General features: G+C 35.2%; 1 long non-coding RNA gene across 1 annotated transcript; it reads right to left on the minus strand.

The window, feature by feature from the left end:
• Nucleotides 1-14,692: 14,692 nt before the first annotated feature.
• LOC131947040 (uncharacterized) lies at nucleotides 14,693-16,333 on the minus strand. The gene is made up of 3 exons (XR_009387824.1): nucleotides 16,251-16,333; nucleotides 15,846-15,920; nucleotides 14,693-14,769 (listed from the first exon to the last, which is right to left on the minus strand). It is a non-coding gene; the product is annotated as an uncharacterized LOC131947040 (long non-coding RNA).
• Between the last annotated feature and the right edge of the window lie 1,222 nt (nucleotides 16,334-17,555).

Consider the following 17,555-nt stretch of genomic DNA (forward strand, 5'->3'; position numbering starts at 1 on the left):
ATTGTTTCGCACACTTCAAAATATTCAAAAAATCGCTACGGTTTAGTGCAACTCGCTATCATACAAAACGTAAACTCTGCACATGATCTTAACATTATTCAATCCACTAACATGAACATCAGCAGCGAAAATATTTATTCCTGTCTTTTCCTAATGCATACATGATATAATATTAGTATAACAAAGTATAAAATGGTTGCTAATGTACATTATAAAATAAATTATTTTCATACATTACCTCATGTACATGAACACATTCGTACACTGTTACATTCAGTACCGCGTATAGGCTCATATCAAGTTTGAATTGTATTACACATCAGTTGATTTACACCACTAGGTCAACACGCCTGTGCTGATAACAGTACAGGAAGTGTTCTCGTTGTTCTGCTAACGTGTTCCATGTCCTTTTAATACCTTAGCGAGACCCAGAGTTGTAGGAGGGCGGGACTGGAGGGGGGGGGGGAGATGCGGACCGCACTGGCTGTCACAATTTAGGGGGGGGGTGGGTGACACCAAGGTAAAAAAAAATGCAAAATGTACAGACTGTAGATAAACATCCGCAGTGATTAAAGCTTACACACATACATGAACCCATATGTGGCATATATTTAAATTATAGGCCGACACACACACATATATATATAAATATATATACATGTATATATATATATATATATATATATATATAAATATATATATATATATATATATATATATATATATATATATATATATATATATATATATATATATATATATATATATACATATGCTTTTTTCTTTGGGGGGGGGGGGTGTGACACCACGAAGTGCTGCACCGGGTGACACCTGACCTAACGACGCCACTGGCGAGATCTGTTAGCCTATGTTTGCTAAGACTGTGCGAATTTACTCGTTGCTAAAATAAACAACCAAACGCTGCTTTAAAAGACAAGAACACGTTTAAAATATGAATAGCAACAAGCTGTTTAATGCGCTAAAAAGAAAATAAAGCTCATTTGCTTTCTTCAGCAAACGAGTAGGGCGATAACAATATAAAATTATTGACGGACTCTTTACATAAAAAAGTTTTTTTTCTTTCTTAAGTTTTTGTTATCAACTATTTTGTATTTGTTTCATTTTCTCGAGGTTCAAAATAAGCTTGATAATAATAATGGGTGTCATGTTTTTTTTTTATTTCTTTTCAACTATCATACAATTTTGATCAGAAGTTGGATCATTTTTTAAACACAATACTTAGAGGGAGTACGTATTAACATCTAACATCATTACGAAAACTCACCTAGTATAGCCTTATTATATGTATCTAAATTAATTCATCTATTGATAAATAACAAGTGATGCTTTGCGAAAATGAAACATTTAAATATGTTATCTAAAACTTTAGGCTAAAAAAAAAACATAATAAATTTAAGAGCTTATTTGTTGAAATATTAAACTAAATAAAAAGTGATGGTAAAGTGCTATTAGTTAAAATAAAAATAAATAAAACTGTTACGCTCACATTATCTTGTTATTTTTTTAAGAGAACACAATACGATAGATAACAAAACTCTGCAACATATAAGCTAACATATAGAATATTTTGTTAAACAAGCACAGCAATATTTACATAATTACTTCTGTTTTTCAGCAAGTGGAATTAAATATTCCTTAGATAGAGTGACTGGAATAAAATTAGAACTCTCCGAATTAGTCCCCATGTACACAATCTTGCTGAAAAACCCAGGCAAGGATGAGGCTCTGACATTATCTTTCGGGTCGTCTCGGCTATCATTGCCAAAGATATACAACTCGTCCCTGTAAGTCAGAGCTCCATATAAACGTTTCTGGAAACTCCAAAGTTGGGACTTAAAAACGAATTGAACATCGCCAGATAGAGAAATTCTTATTAACCATAAGCATCCATTTATCTGCAAGATGTAGGTGAATTTGTCATCTCTGAAACTGATAATTTCTCTTGCTGGACCTTCAATAGTCTCGACTTGGATCCACTTCTTTGACTGCACATCAAGCCTATGTATAGTTGTCTGTTCAAAGCCTTTCTGTATCGTGGACGAAAAACTTAAAATGTACTTCCCACAACTAACGATGTTTTCTACTTTAAGGTTTGTCGGCAGCTTAGTAAATTCTTGATATTTTAAACTACGTAAAGTTGGATTTAAAATGTAAACTGTTGAATCGTGTTGGTTGATTGTGTAGATATAATTTCCATGTGAAACCACCAAAACGTTTTGACCGGGAATCTCCAAAAGTCTCTCCCAAGATTTATTATTTAAAACATATAATTGAGATGTAAAGTTATTAAAGTTTTTGCAAATTCCTATGGTGTATACATCATTTTTAAAAGCCACGAATCTTAATTTTGTTGTACAATGATTATTCCTTGCAACATTATACCATTTGCGATTCGAAACTGAGTAGGCATAAAATTGTCCGCTGTTGTAAGACACCACTGCAAGATGGTCGAATTGACTGCATGTCCTGTGTATACCAGCTGTTGGCAACTGACCGTGATGATACGCCTGTGTTTGATACAGCACAGCGTTAAAGATAATTTCCTTTGCTTTGGGGATGTCCTTTATAAAATTATGTACATAAATTTTCTGCAGAAAAGGTACGCTAACGAGACACATCCGTACCCTTTTAAAAATACCAACTATAGTTTTTGATTTGATTTCAAAGTCAATCTCTGGGTATTCCGATTCGTCATATGGACTTTCCAAGTCGGTCGTGTCTTCAATTTCACCATCGCTATCGTCGTCGTTGCTAAAATTGGTCAATTCATATTTTTCATAGCAATCATCTGGGAGGTAATCAAAAAACTCTAGAAAACTACTCTCGATCCAACGTAACATGATCTCTAGTAAAATATCTTCACTGCTTACATTGAGATCTTGGCTTTCAATCACAGCAAACAGTTCATCAGAAGTAAACTCATACAACCCAATTGTTCTATTCACATCTTCTAAATTACGTATCATAAATTCTTGAATTTCAACGTTGACAGGCTGTGAACTTAACAGTTTTGCTGTTGTGTGAATCACCTTGAGTGTTTTCAATGACAAAACTTTAATAGCAAAATTCTCACATAAATCAATCATAAGATCTATCTGAAGCTGATGCACCGCTTTCCAAAGTTCAATAAAATTATTGTCTGTGACAACGTTCACCCCATTGTATATCGTGTCTAAGATCAGTTGGAACGTATCAGGTGAGATGTCGTGTAAGGTGACACAATTATCTCTGTTGGCCAATAGGAGGATTGCTGCCAAAAAGGGGAAGCACGGGGTTGAGGCGGTTTCCTGACACTGGTGGTTTCTTATGCACCAACATATAGGTGTCAGCCGACTCAGCAGCCTTCTGGATGTCAATTATCTTGTTATCCAGTATGTGAAGTCGTATGTCTTCAGGCAGGGACTTTAGGAATTCTTCCCTTAGGATAAGTGATCTGAGCTTCTCAAACTCAGAAACTTCCTCAGAGTGTAGCCACCTTGAGAAAATTTTCTCTTTTTCAAAGAGAAATTCCACATATGATTGAGTGGGTAACTTGCGGAGTGCTCGGAATTTTATCCGATAGGCCTCGGGTGTCAGTTCGTAGGCCTTCAAAATGGCAGTCTTGACCAAACTATAGTTATTTTGAACGTCGTGAGAGAGTGCCTGGTATGTTTTTGCAGCTTTCCCTGTGAGGACCGTGCTCAATAAAGCAGTAATGGAAGTTTCGGGCCATTCACATGTCTTCGCTAAACTCTCAAATGAGTTAAAGAAAACGACCAAATCTGTTTCATCAAATTTAGGAACTAATTTCCCAAATTTGGCAATCACTTGCCCCACCGACAACTTTTTTGGATCTACCAGGGAAGTGACATCACTAACTTTACCAAATTCTACTTCCAACCTCCTCTTATCTAAAGCAAGTTTAGCCTCTAACTCCTGTTCTTTTAAAGCCTTCTCTAAAGCAACTTTCTCCTCACGGAGTAACACTCCAGCCAACAAACTTTCATCAAATACCCCTTCATTAATAAAATGAACAACAATTTTATCTCTCAACACCTCTGATTTCTGCGTAACAGAATAATCCAATTTCAATTCCTTAACAACACTAACCAAAACTTTCCTACTCAACTTCTCTACCTCCTCAACAGTGGGATTAGATAAGAAAGACTCCATAACACTAACTTCAAAATCACAACAAGCCTAGATTCTCTAAATTAACACGGCCCAACGCTGTGTTATGAGCTTGACCTCCTATCGTGACACGTCTGGCTTATGACCTAGATACCTCTAGCCTTGCGCGCGTTATAATAACACGGCTTCTCTGGATAGAAAAACAACTAAATCCAACTAAACTTAGTGTTTAACTGATATAACCAACAACTAGAACGACAGATTAAATGCCGGCGAGACCCCACTTTGTAACGGACACCTATCTACCAGCCAGATAGAAGGTGAACGCCCCCGGATTCTTTTTTGGGGTTATATGCAAATGACTTAAAGCCTAAATGAATGGACATTAACTCAACAACACACTAGGGCTCGATTTCTATGTCTAGGGAAAACTAGTGATACTATTGAAGTTAACAACTCATTCAATCTGCATACAACCTTTAATAAGCGAACAGTTGTGGCAGATCACAAGGTTAAACAAGATAAAATATTTAGTTTAGAAAATAACAAAACCCAACTTACAAAGCGTAAGAAAAAATACTATCACAGATTCTAACACTGTATAAAAATAGCCACAGGTCACACAACACTGCTATAGCATCAAGAAATCACTTGGCGACAAGTAATATAATATTAGAACACTTTAACAACTTAGGAATGCATAGCACACTCAGGACTTAAGATCTCTCACGTTCAAATGGTCAGAATCTATTGCCGGACAAAATGGACGGCCTGGTCCTAATGGACCGCTTGATCAAGGTGGACTGCCTCGTGTCGCCTGTGGGCGATCTAGTTAAAGACTTAGGCGACAGGGGAGGTTACCCTCAACTCATGTGGCCATTGGTTGGTGTGGTCATCTGGTCTGAATCAATCAATCAGATCTTGATGGAAAATTTCTACGTCTTAGACACTCTTAGCAAGACAGTGGAAAAAACCCGGTTGTTACACCATCAATCCATATATGGTATTAACACAATGTCAAAATAAAACATGACGAGACCTAAGTAGGTCACATCCCGTACCTGCCCAAGACACAAGAGGCAGATGGAGTAGAGTTTATCTTGGATTGCGTAGCCTAGCGGTAGGGAGCAAGGCTGCTAACCCGAAAGTCTCGTGTTCGAGTCCGTGATCAATTCAGTAGAACATCACTGAGTCCACCCAGCTCCGATGGGTACCTAACTCAAGTTAGGGAAAGCAAGCCGGCTGGGTATAGTGCTGACCAAACTATCTTTCACAGGTCCTTGAAACTCATTGAGATTGAAACCTATCAAAACCATGATTTCGTCATGTGGTTTGTTTCATTAATTTAATTTAACTTCAGCTTAAGTCTACATACAAAAAGTCATTTGTTATGAGTAGGATTAATGACTAACAGCGGAAAATCGATTATACATATAAATGTACAAACAACATCCACGACAGACAACGTAAGTATAAACGTAGTGTAATCTATAAAACGAAATCTAAAAACACAACACAATTTTTTAGGTTGGGCTGCATTAAAAGTATTTCTACACTCACCAAAAATCAATGAGTTCCACTTTAGCTCTATAATTAGCATTACCATTTCCATAACATAATAAGACGTTTACACTAGTTATAAGAATTTTTTTTTTACCTTTATTTGAAATTAACTAGATTCTTTTTAACGTTTATTTACACTACCAAATTAGTCATAATATTCTATACAGCCCATTAAAGCAATAACTATGAAAACGTTAGGTATCACATACACTCTTGACTATTATAACATACACTGTATGAATTGGACTTACCCTTATTAATATCACATATCACACGTTAGATTTTAGAATGTGTGACAGATTTCGGTATATTATCTAAATTTAAGTTTACATATACATTATATATTATTTATTACTTAAATTTGTATCAGTTTTTTTTCTATGCATTTAAAAGCATTAATTTTCTCATTATGGAATTTTTTTAGTTTTTCGTATTTTATTTTCTCTTCTTTCTTAATTATTGATATTATCTACAAAGAATTCATCGCATTACGAATCACCCACTGCAGTAGCGAATTAAAGGAGGGGGCTGAAAGGACTGCAGTCGGGGGCCCCCGATTCCTAGGGGTCCACAAATTTGATGGATAACTGTTGGTTTTCACTATAAAAAATAAACGTTTTGTGTTTACATCAGAAGCTTTAATCATGTTGTTTTCAAAATACATACACACACTTAATTATAAAACACAATCTGCATACTTATTATACAATAACACATTTTTCAATTTTAGAGCTAGAGATTTCCTGGTTTGTATTATATCCCATAGAATAATCAAGCTGCTGATTCTCCTTTCATGCACCCTCTAGACCAACGGTTCCTATCTGAGGCACTGAACTCGGCCAGCGTTATATGTGCATTCATCGAGCCATATTGAATAGCAACAAAAAAAGAGATGATTTTTTTTTCTAATTCAAATCATTGTTAGGCCTATAGATCAGCCGCCCATCAAAATAACTGCCTTCCATGAACAAAACATTCCAAATTAATTTTCACACAAAAAACACATAATAATAAATATTTACCGCTAAACAGCACGACACGCCAGACGAGGATTGCTCAACTTGGCATCGCATATCATGCAGTTAGGACCCTTACTGCCATCAAGTTCTGTTATACATGTGAATTTATTTTGTATGTATTCGTCCGAACTTTTTGTTTCTGTCTCGACATATTTAAAATGAGGAGATTAAAGTAAAGAAATCACACATTTTTACCATCATGAAAGCCAGACGTCGACTACTTTTGTCACTACTGGAATACTTCAATGTATACGCAAGCATACACCACTTCCAGAACTGTTAAAATAGAAGGAATAAAAGTTTAATGATAGTGAAGTTGTATAAAAATGTTTGATCAATTTTAGAAAAAGAAATTATGCCGTGCATTGTTAAGATAAGGACACGTCCAGTTCTACAACTCTATTTGCCTGTTCTTAAGTTTAAAAACAAAAAAAAATTAAAGGAAGATAATTGGGTTAAACTCTGAATTATACACTTATATGAATTAATTTTATGTTAGTATTTTTTAAAGAAAAAAAAGAAAAATCCAAGATTGCCACCTTTCTGTTACAGTCACGAGACTTGCGAAGCATACCATAAAAAGAAGCACGATTTTGAAGCGTATGATACGCCGTGGGTCGGCTCGTAACATATAAATATGTAATTAATAACCACATTAAAGATCGAAACAATTGAGAGAATATAACAATGGTTTTTTTTCGTGGATATTCATTCTTTATACATTTTACTGATGCACAACATCAGCCGTGCATCAACATCACTTTAAAGAACAAAATATTAAAATTAATTTGTATACAAAAACACAAATAATAATGAATATTTATTGCACATCATTATGACATCTGCTAATGCCTTTTAGATTACTGATCAGAAATGCGCGGCTTTACCTTACATTCAATTAGCGTTGTGTTCTTGTATTTTCAAATTCCATGCATGTGTTTGTTCTCAAAGTTTTGCCGTTGGTAGTCTAGATTTGCATTGCAAATCATGCTGTTAGGACCCAACTCCCATCAAATTATGTTATAAACGTGAAGACCAAACGGGCTAAACCACAGATCCCCAACTTATTTTTAATTTTTCGGTTAGTGTTCTTTTTGTGTAGTACAAGTGCATATTTATTTTTATAAAGATATGAAAGCGAAAACCCATCTCAATACCGCAATATTTAGGTTTGTAAAAACACGCCACAATGAAAAAATACCGGATGTCCAATGTTTACCCCGCGAAAAAACCACAGTTGTCCAAGTTTTCCTATACCAGCCGATGAGAATCAAGGGGAAAAACAACACATGTCATAAGGTAGCACATAAACTGGACTAAAGTGATTTTACATAATTCTCAGTTTGAGTTCATTCCTATATTGAATATGATTGACACATAGCCAGTTTTAATCTAAATGAATGAATTCATAAAAAATTTTAACGACTACCAGAGAAACCCTGAGTAAGCAGCAGACAAAAGCCATAGCGTGATTCAGAATGTGAAACCAACGTGAAATTATGAAATTGACCATCTGATTATTTAATACTACAGGTCCATTGCTATTAGTATTAGAATAATAAATGGTTTTTAACACATAGTGTGTGACTTTCGGTGTCCGGTAAAAAAAAACCTGGACTAAAATCCCCTGGACAAACCCCCCCCCCCCCCCCGACAAAAAACCCTGGATATAAACCCCCCGCGACATGAACCCCCTGGACAAAAACCCCCCGCGATATAAACCCCCCCGGACAAAAACCCCCCGCTATATAAACCCCCTGGACAAAAAAAACCCGAATTAAGGTTTATATAAGGAAAAATCAAAGATGATGAGAACCAAAATTAATATATAAATACAAAACAAACATAAGAAAAAAACTGTTATATTTTTATTATAACTTTAAAAAGACAGATTGTGAGCGATGCTTTGCAAATACTCAATAATGGTGGACTCATTAAAATTTTTAACAACAGTTGAAATTCGAGAGCTGCTATAAATATACAGTTTTTTCTGTTTTGGTAAACAGTGACCTGAATTAATCTGTGTACAATAAACCTCTTGGAGCGATTGTTCCTTTTTAATAAGTCTATGAATTTTTAAATTTTTGTGTAGCAGCATCCCATATTCGACTGGAAACTTCTGTGCCAGCCTTCAACTGAGTTGTTTGTTTTTGGCATATGGTCTTCTGCACCGTGTGTGCATGTTCCACATATCAAGTGAAAACATAGGTTGTCTCAGACATCGACGTGGTCCTGTATTTTTCTGTATATACTAGGCATGCTGCCCAGCTTCGCTTAGGCTTTCGAAAACATTGAGAATTTGAATGCTTAAAATTCGCCCATCAGTAGTAAACGCAGGGGGGGGGGGGGGGCATTTTCAGCAAAGTGGCGCCTTTTTTTTTAAATTTTTTAAACTCAAAGTTTTAAACAATGATTTTTGTTAAAAAATTATTTTTGGTCGGCACATCTATGTAAATCACAAGATTTCTTTTCATGCAGCGATTAAGCAGAATTGTACTATTCTAGTAGCGTCTACGTTTACAACACGTATTAACAGCTGAATCAAGTTTGTCATTCTAAAAATAACCATTACGATGCATTGCAATTTAAAAAAAACCCTACGGGTAGTACCACTTGGCAAGAGGGTTGTTAAGTTTAAGGCAACTGTATAATGTATTTGCTTAAGAATAATTGATCTAGAAAATATTATACATAAATTATACATAAATTATACATAAATCTTCACACATAATTACTTTATATATACTGTTTTAATCGTGTAATTAATTTAAAAAAAATTACAATACAGACACAAATACAACTGATGTGGCACCTCTATTTAAATTTACTTATGGGCAAACTGCGTAGCGGTGGGGACATTTTGACAAGGTCAACAACGTCATCACGATGAAGTAGTAGTATTATGACAGTTTGGGCGATAGTGATTATGATTACAAATTATATAAAATAGTTACAACCCCCCTCCCCCCCCCCCCATGGACCCCTCTGTAAAAAGTGTCATAATACCACGGCTACTTATTTAAATCTATTTCTGAATCAGTATATATGTGTAATTGAATATGTATATTTAAAACAGTCATCTAAAAACTGACGCTATGTTCACTCTGTTCACCACACACACACACACCTCACCATCTGAATTGTGTAGAGCAACATTAATGTCACACCTAGGTAGGATAATTGACCTAAAGTGACCGGACAGTGGTGAATGAAGTTGACCCCCCCCCTCAACCTACCCCGAACTGATCTGTTAAGTACATTTGGGAAAACGCGTAACTATGTACCAAAGTACCATGCCGCCAGAATCATAGTTTTTGAATCAGGTAAAACTCTGTGAATATTCTTTTTGCAATTACCAGTGAAAGGTGTGTAATCAATACAGTGATCTAACCCATACCTGATCACTATGTTAAAAAATGATCTTTAAAGAACACAAAAAAGCAGTAGTTAATTAAATGATGTATTATCTGAACTATAAGACCGATAATTTTGTTAAATGTAAGCTATTATTCCGGATGTTTTTCCTTAATATTTACAGCGTATTTTTATACCAACTCTGATTTAAAAACCTTTCATTATGCTATAATACTTTAGCATTATGATGCCGATATATTTAATTCTGAATGTAGACAAAAAAAATGTGGAAAAAAAAAGAATACTGTTTAACAACTATATTACATTCTAAAGTAATTCTTGATAAATATGTAGATATATACATATTTATATTAAGAGCTTGATTATTTCCCCTATTTTGCTTGCCTTAATTAATGTCCCAGGAATTATTATGTAATTTTTTTTTACAAGAATTACAAAACAGATTGTGTTGCGTTTATTGTTTTTGGTTTTAGTGTATATATATATATATATATACATATATATATATATATATATATATATATATATATATATATATATATATATATTGTTTACATTGGTACATTTTTTGATTTGTCGGCCTACATTGTGTCTTCTTCTTCTTCTTCGTTCTTAATTATTAGTGTTGAAGGGGATCGAGATTTATCTGCCAGTGAACTCAAGACTGTTCGAATGTATCAATCATGAGCTCCAACACAATTAAGCGTTACGTGTCAACTGGTTTTCCGCTATTGAGCCCATTGACTCCGATTTCAGCCTGCTATTCTTTTTGGATTTGCTTCCATAGCCTTTGTCCAACCAGGAACTACAAGGCAGCAGTTGTTTAATTTTGGAGTTGTCTCTCCTAGAAGAGTGGCTGTCCCCAGCTAACAAGCCTCATCTGCCCGAGGGTTCGAACTCGAGACTTTTCGGTTTAGCAACCATGAGCTTTACCGACTCGACCACGCCGACCCCCTACATTGTGTGTTTTTTTTCTTACTTCTTCAAGTGCTACTTACAATCTATTTTACATCATAGTGAAGTAATGACATACAGCTAGTAATTTATATATATATATATATATATATATATATATATATATATATATATATATATATATATATATATATATATATATATTTAATACACGTACATAGAACGTGTCAAAAATTCGGCGTCTTTTTTTTTGCTCATTTCGCTCCCCCTACAACGAAAACCTGGATACGCCTCTGTCGCCCATATAAGGCGCCGGTCAGTCGAGGTCAGTTTTGACCCCCTCATCGTAGACTTTTCGGCCAACCGGCCCCCTTGTTTTGTCGCCCCAAGGCAAGATCCTGCCGAATTTGAAGCGCCTGCGGCGCCGGGAAGTGCCATGTCGGGCACCCGACAACTTAGCTTTATATATTATAGAGATTAGCAAATTGCATAGATAAACAAAGATTTAAATAAAGTAATTAAGGCCTGAAATACTTTAGTATAGAAATATATTATTTGAATAGATTCTAGATCTAGGTAGAGTCTAAATCTGTGTAAGTTTAGTTTTTTCCGTAGAATCTCTAGATCTAGATGATCTAGAATCTCTAGATCTTGAATTGTATTGTATAAATTAAATAGCGTACGTAGATCTAAATAATATTTGAATGAAATAGTTCATTTTTTTTAAATTCTAAACTCGGAAGATGACGTTATTAGTTTAGTTGTTTTTTTGTTTTTTTTAAAATACTTTTATTTGCAATTTATAACAAGTACATCAACATCAAATTCTTACATAATTTCGAACATCAAATGATATATAAATACAATATATTACAATAGTAATATTTCTTTCTTACTTGTAGCCTGCTTTCATTCATTTAAGATGGTTTACATATACATAGATGTAATACAAAACGTCTAAATATAAAGAAAAAATTAACAATTAAAAATCAAGCTGAAACTGAGAATGCAAATGTGTAATTAAAATTAAATGATGATTCAAGGGATTTTTTTTTCTCGGCGTGGTGGGCTGAGGGGACGAGGGGGGGGGGGGGGGGGGAGAGGGGGGAATTTGTTTTTTTTTTTTAAAGTAGAGCTGAAATGAATTAGGGATTACAGAGAATTAAAATGATACAAATTTTAAGCAATCGGAAAAGTTATGTTATTACAATGAGACACGTAAAAGCAAACACTCTTCTCTTTCAAACATCTGTATCTATACAGTCCTCAATTAGTTTTTTTTCCTTTTTATTTTTTTTTTGTTTTATTAATTCAATTGTTTTAAACCTTTAAATCAGTAATAATTATTTATTTGATAGATTTTACACAGCATCAAAGACATGAACATCAATTGCATATATAATAATCAAATGGAGAAAATAAAATGGCATAAGAGCTAGACTAAAATAAGGTGTGCAAACTAGGTTTCTCTTGACTGCTTAGTTTACTGTGCTTTGTCCTTAGCTGAGGAGTCAAAAGTTCACATTGTAGTCGCCCATGGACAGAAATAGAAACGACCTTGGGAGAAGTGTCTCTGCAGTACACATACTGATCCATCATTCCAAAACTTTCCATGACATAAAATTGACCCTTGGCAAAGAGATCACGCTACCTTGAAAAATCCGCCAGTTCGGTTGAGTGTGGGGAAGTGTGTGTGTGGGGGGGGGGGGAGGGGGGGGGTGAGGTGTGTATCTCTTTCTACCATTCAGGTTGTGCACTTTTAAAAACCTGGGAAACAGAAGACTGTTCTAATGTTAATTTACTTGAGGGCTGATCGAGTGATGTTTAGCTTGAGACTGTCGATATTAATTATGCATCTAGTTTATTTGCTTCTTCTGTAGTTCAAATGTTAGTTTCCTGTAAAAGTAGGATGTCAATATTGTGTTTATTTATTATGTTGTTTATATAATGTGTTTGTCCCTAGCCCCCCTGATGTTCAATGCTGCCAGAGTTAGCATGAATTATTTGGGGTTTTCTTTCGAACATCTGTTTCTGGAGGGCTGGATGGTGGTGGTCTTTTAACGCCAAACTTTCCAGCCGCTGGTTTGCTATCCCGTTGGGCCCTGGTCAAGACCCTTTGAGGTGGCTTTACTGTAGGTAATTGAGTTTTACTTGAACTGATTGCTTGACTATATGACAGTTGACCTGATACCTTTGTTGCTGATATACTTTGTGAGCTTTTAATTTTCTCTAGCGGTTTCGTTATGTTTTCTGAACTAGTGTTATCTTGAAGAATATCATTTATTGTTTCGTCGACAGCCTCCAAATTTTCTTGATTCCCATCTTTTTGAGACCCTGTTACTATGGAATTTCTGATCGCTATTGTCTCCATGGCTTCGGCCTCTATGGTGGTTTCTGTTACGCTTTCGTTAACTTGCTGTGATGCTGCAGTAGTATGATGTGCTTCAGTTTGGCCATCTACTCCAAAGGCATCTTCTACCTCTCTATGCCTTGCTTCTTTAAGCATTTCATTTTGTCTTTCTCCGTCAACATCATAACTGTCCCAATGCTTTAAGAATTTTCTATTGTTACTTAGATGCTCCCTAACTTCTTCTTTATCATTTGCATCCCAAGGCTCAATTGCCCTGTACTGTCCATCTACTAGCTGGACGCCGTCAAGAGCGCGAGTCCTCAAATGCTCACACATTTTAGGCAGGTGTCTGTGTTGCAGTGGCAACATTGAACCCTCCTCCCATTGAGGATTATAAGGACTCTGCTCTCCTTGTTGGCCTCATTTGTAAGTATAATATAGTGTGGCACACTCTCCACATCTTCTTTCTCCAGAGAGATGGTGAATTGGACCACATTTGATTGGTCTATTCTCTTAAATGTTATTAGTTTAGTGCTCTTTTAAAGTAAACAATAAGCGACATCATTGTTAAATGCGTTCTTGTCCAAAGTATAAACTCTTTTCCGGTTGCATAATTAAAAATTGTTTTTCTACATTCGAATACGCCTTTATTTTTTATTTTTCTTCTTTAAATAAAATTGTGGTTATACATTTAAAACATCTAACATATTATTTTCAACAAAAGTCCGTATAAAGTTCTTCATATATCGCTGCAGATTCTGATGTGATATCCGGCGAAAATATTTTGCGGACAGACACAGAGAGAGAGAGAGAGAGAGAGAGAGAGAGAGAGAGTGAGAGAGAGAGTGTGAGAGAGCGAAGAGTTGCGCACCTGGGCTATTATATATTAGGATTGTGGCTAAGATGGAAGAAACATCCTTTTACCTCACAATATGGAAATACCCTTTCAAAATTTTTATCACAGCCATTTCAAAGTCAATCATAATAGAAATTGGTTGCAAGTTTATGTTTAAGACCGTTAGCTGCTGTAAGGTGTTATCGGTCCCCGATCTTTGATCAAATACAACTAAGGTCACTCCTTGATTTCGAATAGCATTTTTTTAGGTAGAAGCTATTTTCTTAGGTGATAAAAAATTAAATTAATTTAATGTAATTTTTATTTATTTTTTGGTTCACATTATCGTTATTATTTCTTTATATAAACCTCAGTCCGGGGGTTATTATCCGGGCGGTTTATAACGAGGGGCGTTTTGTCCAGGGGGGTTTATGTCGCGGGGGTTTTTGTCCATGGGGTTTATGTCCCGGGGGGTTTTGTCCAGTGGGTTTATGTCGGGGGGGGGGGGGGGGGGTAATGTCCAGGGGGTTTAATTTATTTTTTGATTTCCTCTCTTAGGCTTGCACATACCACGTCCAGATCTGTTAAAATAGAAAGAAACATGTTTTATTATAATGATGTTATAATTAAAAATGTTTTATTATAATGATGTGTTTAATTAAAAATGTTTGATTATTTGAGAAAAAAAAAATTTAGCACCCGCACTGTAGAGATACGAACACGTCCAGTTGTACAACTCTAGGTGTCTGTACTTAAGTGCTGCTAATGAAATATTTTAATCTGTTTCGTTGAGATTCTGATGTTCTGCCATTTTTTGCACAGTTTTTTTACGAGACTGCACTATATTTACAACAATTTCTTTACACGTGTTATATTAGCGTGTAGATCATTGCCTAACATGCTAGTGTGTAGCTACATAATATTACGTTTGAGTCTTTTTAATGTTCTCTTCTATTTCGTTCTGTATTTTAATTTTGGAAGGGATCCCCTATAACACAATTAAGTATACGTGTCAACTGTTTATGCGCTATTGAGGCGATTTCAACCTGATTTTCGTTTCCGAATTTCTTCTATAGCCTTTGTCCAAGCAAGAACAAACTGCAAGGCAGCAGTTGTTTGATTTTGGAGTTGACTCTCCTAGAAGAGTTGCTGTTCTCAGCTATGAAGCCTCATCTGCACGAGGGTTCGAAATCGAGACTTCGGTTTAGCAACCATGTGTTTTACCGACTCGACCACGATGGCCCCTTTTTAAAGTAGAAATGTATTTAAATAATAACATTTCGACTTTAAAATATAAGAAATCTCACGCATTAGCATTATTTTAGTTTTTTGTGCACAGGGAGGTTTTTTATGTTTTTTTAACATATGGAGGCATTTTTAATAAATCAAGTTTGAAATGTAATAATAGTAGGCCTAATCGACTGTGTGATCCATAAAGGCGGTTAAGTTCTGAATGAATTTTTAAAATATGTGTTCCAAAAAAATTAAAGAAAGCAAATTAAATCAATACTTCAGTATCACTATTTGTTTATAAGATAAAGTTAAACAAGAGGAATAACGATCAATGCATGCACAAAAATGTGACTTAAGTACTTTTAGCACTGAACTCTTAAAGTAAACTTGAATAATTTTAAACAATGAAAAAAATGCTGCTTACATATAACTGCATTGATAATGCCCGCAACAATCAGCATTTTTGGTGCAATTAAAATTTGTCGTACCACACGAACAGCTGTTTGGGGAGAAGTAAACATTGGGTGAGATATGTTTAGATAGTTAACCAGAATGTAATTTGGAAGTCGGTAAATTTGTGATTGTGTGCTCATGCGTGTATCATTCTTTATAGTAAAGTGGAGAAAATCAAGTTAGATTTGCGCGTAAAATGTTGATATTTTCTCACAATTGTTTAAACATGAAAATACATTAATTTAATATTTAAACTAAAACAAGTTTAAAAACAAAAACTTTTTCAAGGAAGATACTCGTGTTTAACTCTGAATGATACATTTATATAAATTAATTTGATTAAAGTTTTTTTTAATGAAAAAATAAGATTGCCCACCTTTCTGATACAACCATGAGACTTGCGAGGCATACCATAAAAAGAAGCAACAGTTTCATTTTCATGAGCTACAACAAACTGAAGAATAGAATTGTATAGTGTTATTTTAAAAACGAAGATGAATAATTCTGAGCTAATCACCTTCTCTTACTTTATCACTAGGCTACATAATCATTCAATCATAAAAATAATAATGCATTAGATATGAAATTACTTTATAATTATCCATAAAACTCTAAACAAATACACTTTAATTTTAAAGTACGTTATCCTTGGAAAATTATATGAATTTGAAAAAAGTGAGTTAGGGCAAAATAAAACCGTAAAATATATAAAGTTAAATAATATTGTTCACTTGCTTTAAAGCAAACAGTTCGAGTTGTATTGTAGGCATGTCATGGAATATTTTATCTGTAGTCAAGCATTAGAATATTAAACGTGAGCAATTTCTATTGGTTGTTGTAAACAAGCTTAGTCATCAATACAATATGTTCACACGTATGCAATCAGTGATAATCGGATAACAAATTACACTGTGTATGTAGACCTAAGCTGAATTAAATTAACTTCAAGATGTCAAAGTTTTAGAAACGTGCTATTTGTTAAGCTATGTGAGAGGTTAGAGCAGTCCGATTCAATACAATATTTGAATCCTACTACCATATGGAGATATTTAACCGAGGGCAAGCATTATGCAATTATTCATCCAGACAACACATGTGACGACTAATGAACATGATGAAAATATGTTACTTCTTATTTTATATTTATTCTCGTACAGGAATCATGTACACTCTTTCACCGAGACGAAGAAAATCAGTTAGATCACCCACAATACCCAGCAACCAGTCTCTACACAAATACGCCACTATCACACTATGCGTTCAACCAGGGGCGTAGCGAGGGGGGGGGGCGGGGGTGCGGACCGCACCGGGTGACACCATTTAGGGGGGTGACACCAAGGCAAAAAATAGCAAAATATATAGAGAAAAACTCGAGGGGGGGGGTGCAAATCGAAAGTTTGAGAGGGGGGTGCAAATCAAAAACTTGAGGGGGGGGGGGGTGCAAATCGAAAGTTTGAAGGGGGAGGTGCAAATCGAAAATTTGAAAGTTTGTCCCTGGGAAGGGTCTCTATGCCTCTGGGGGGGGGGATGACACCATTAAGTGCCGCACCGGGTGACACCCGACCTCGCTACGCCACTGCGTTCAACATACCTTTCGTACCAACATTGACTCCTAACATGATCACCAACCTTAAACGTTCTTAAATGTCTACCGACGTTCATTTTAGATCTATATAGATTC

The sequence above is a fragment of the Physella acuta genome, unplaced genomic scaffold (assembly GCF_028476545.2).
Source record: "Physella acuta isolate Inbredline_101_S28 unplaced genomic scaffold, ASM2847654v3 ptg000580l, whole genome shotgun sequence".
Lineage (NCBI taxonomy): Eukaryota > Metazoa > Mollusca > Gastropoda > Physidae > Physella > Physella acuta.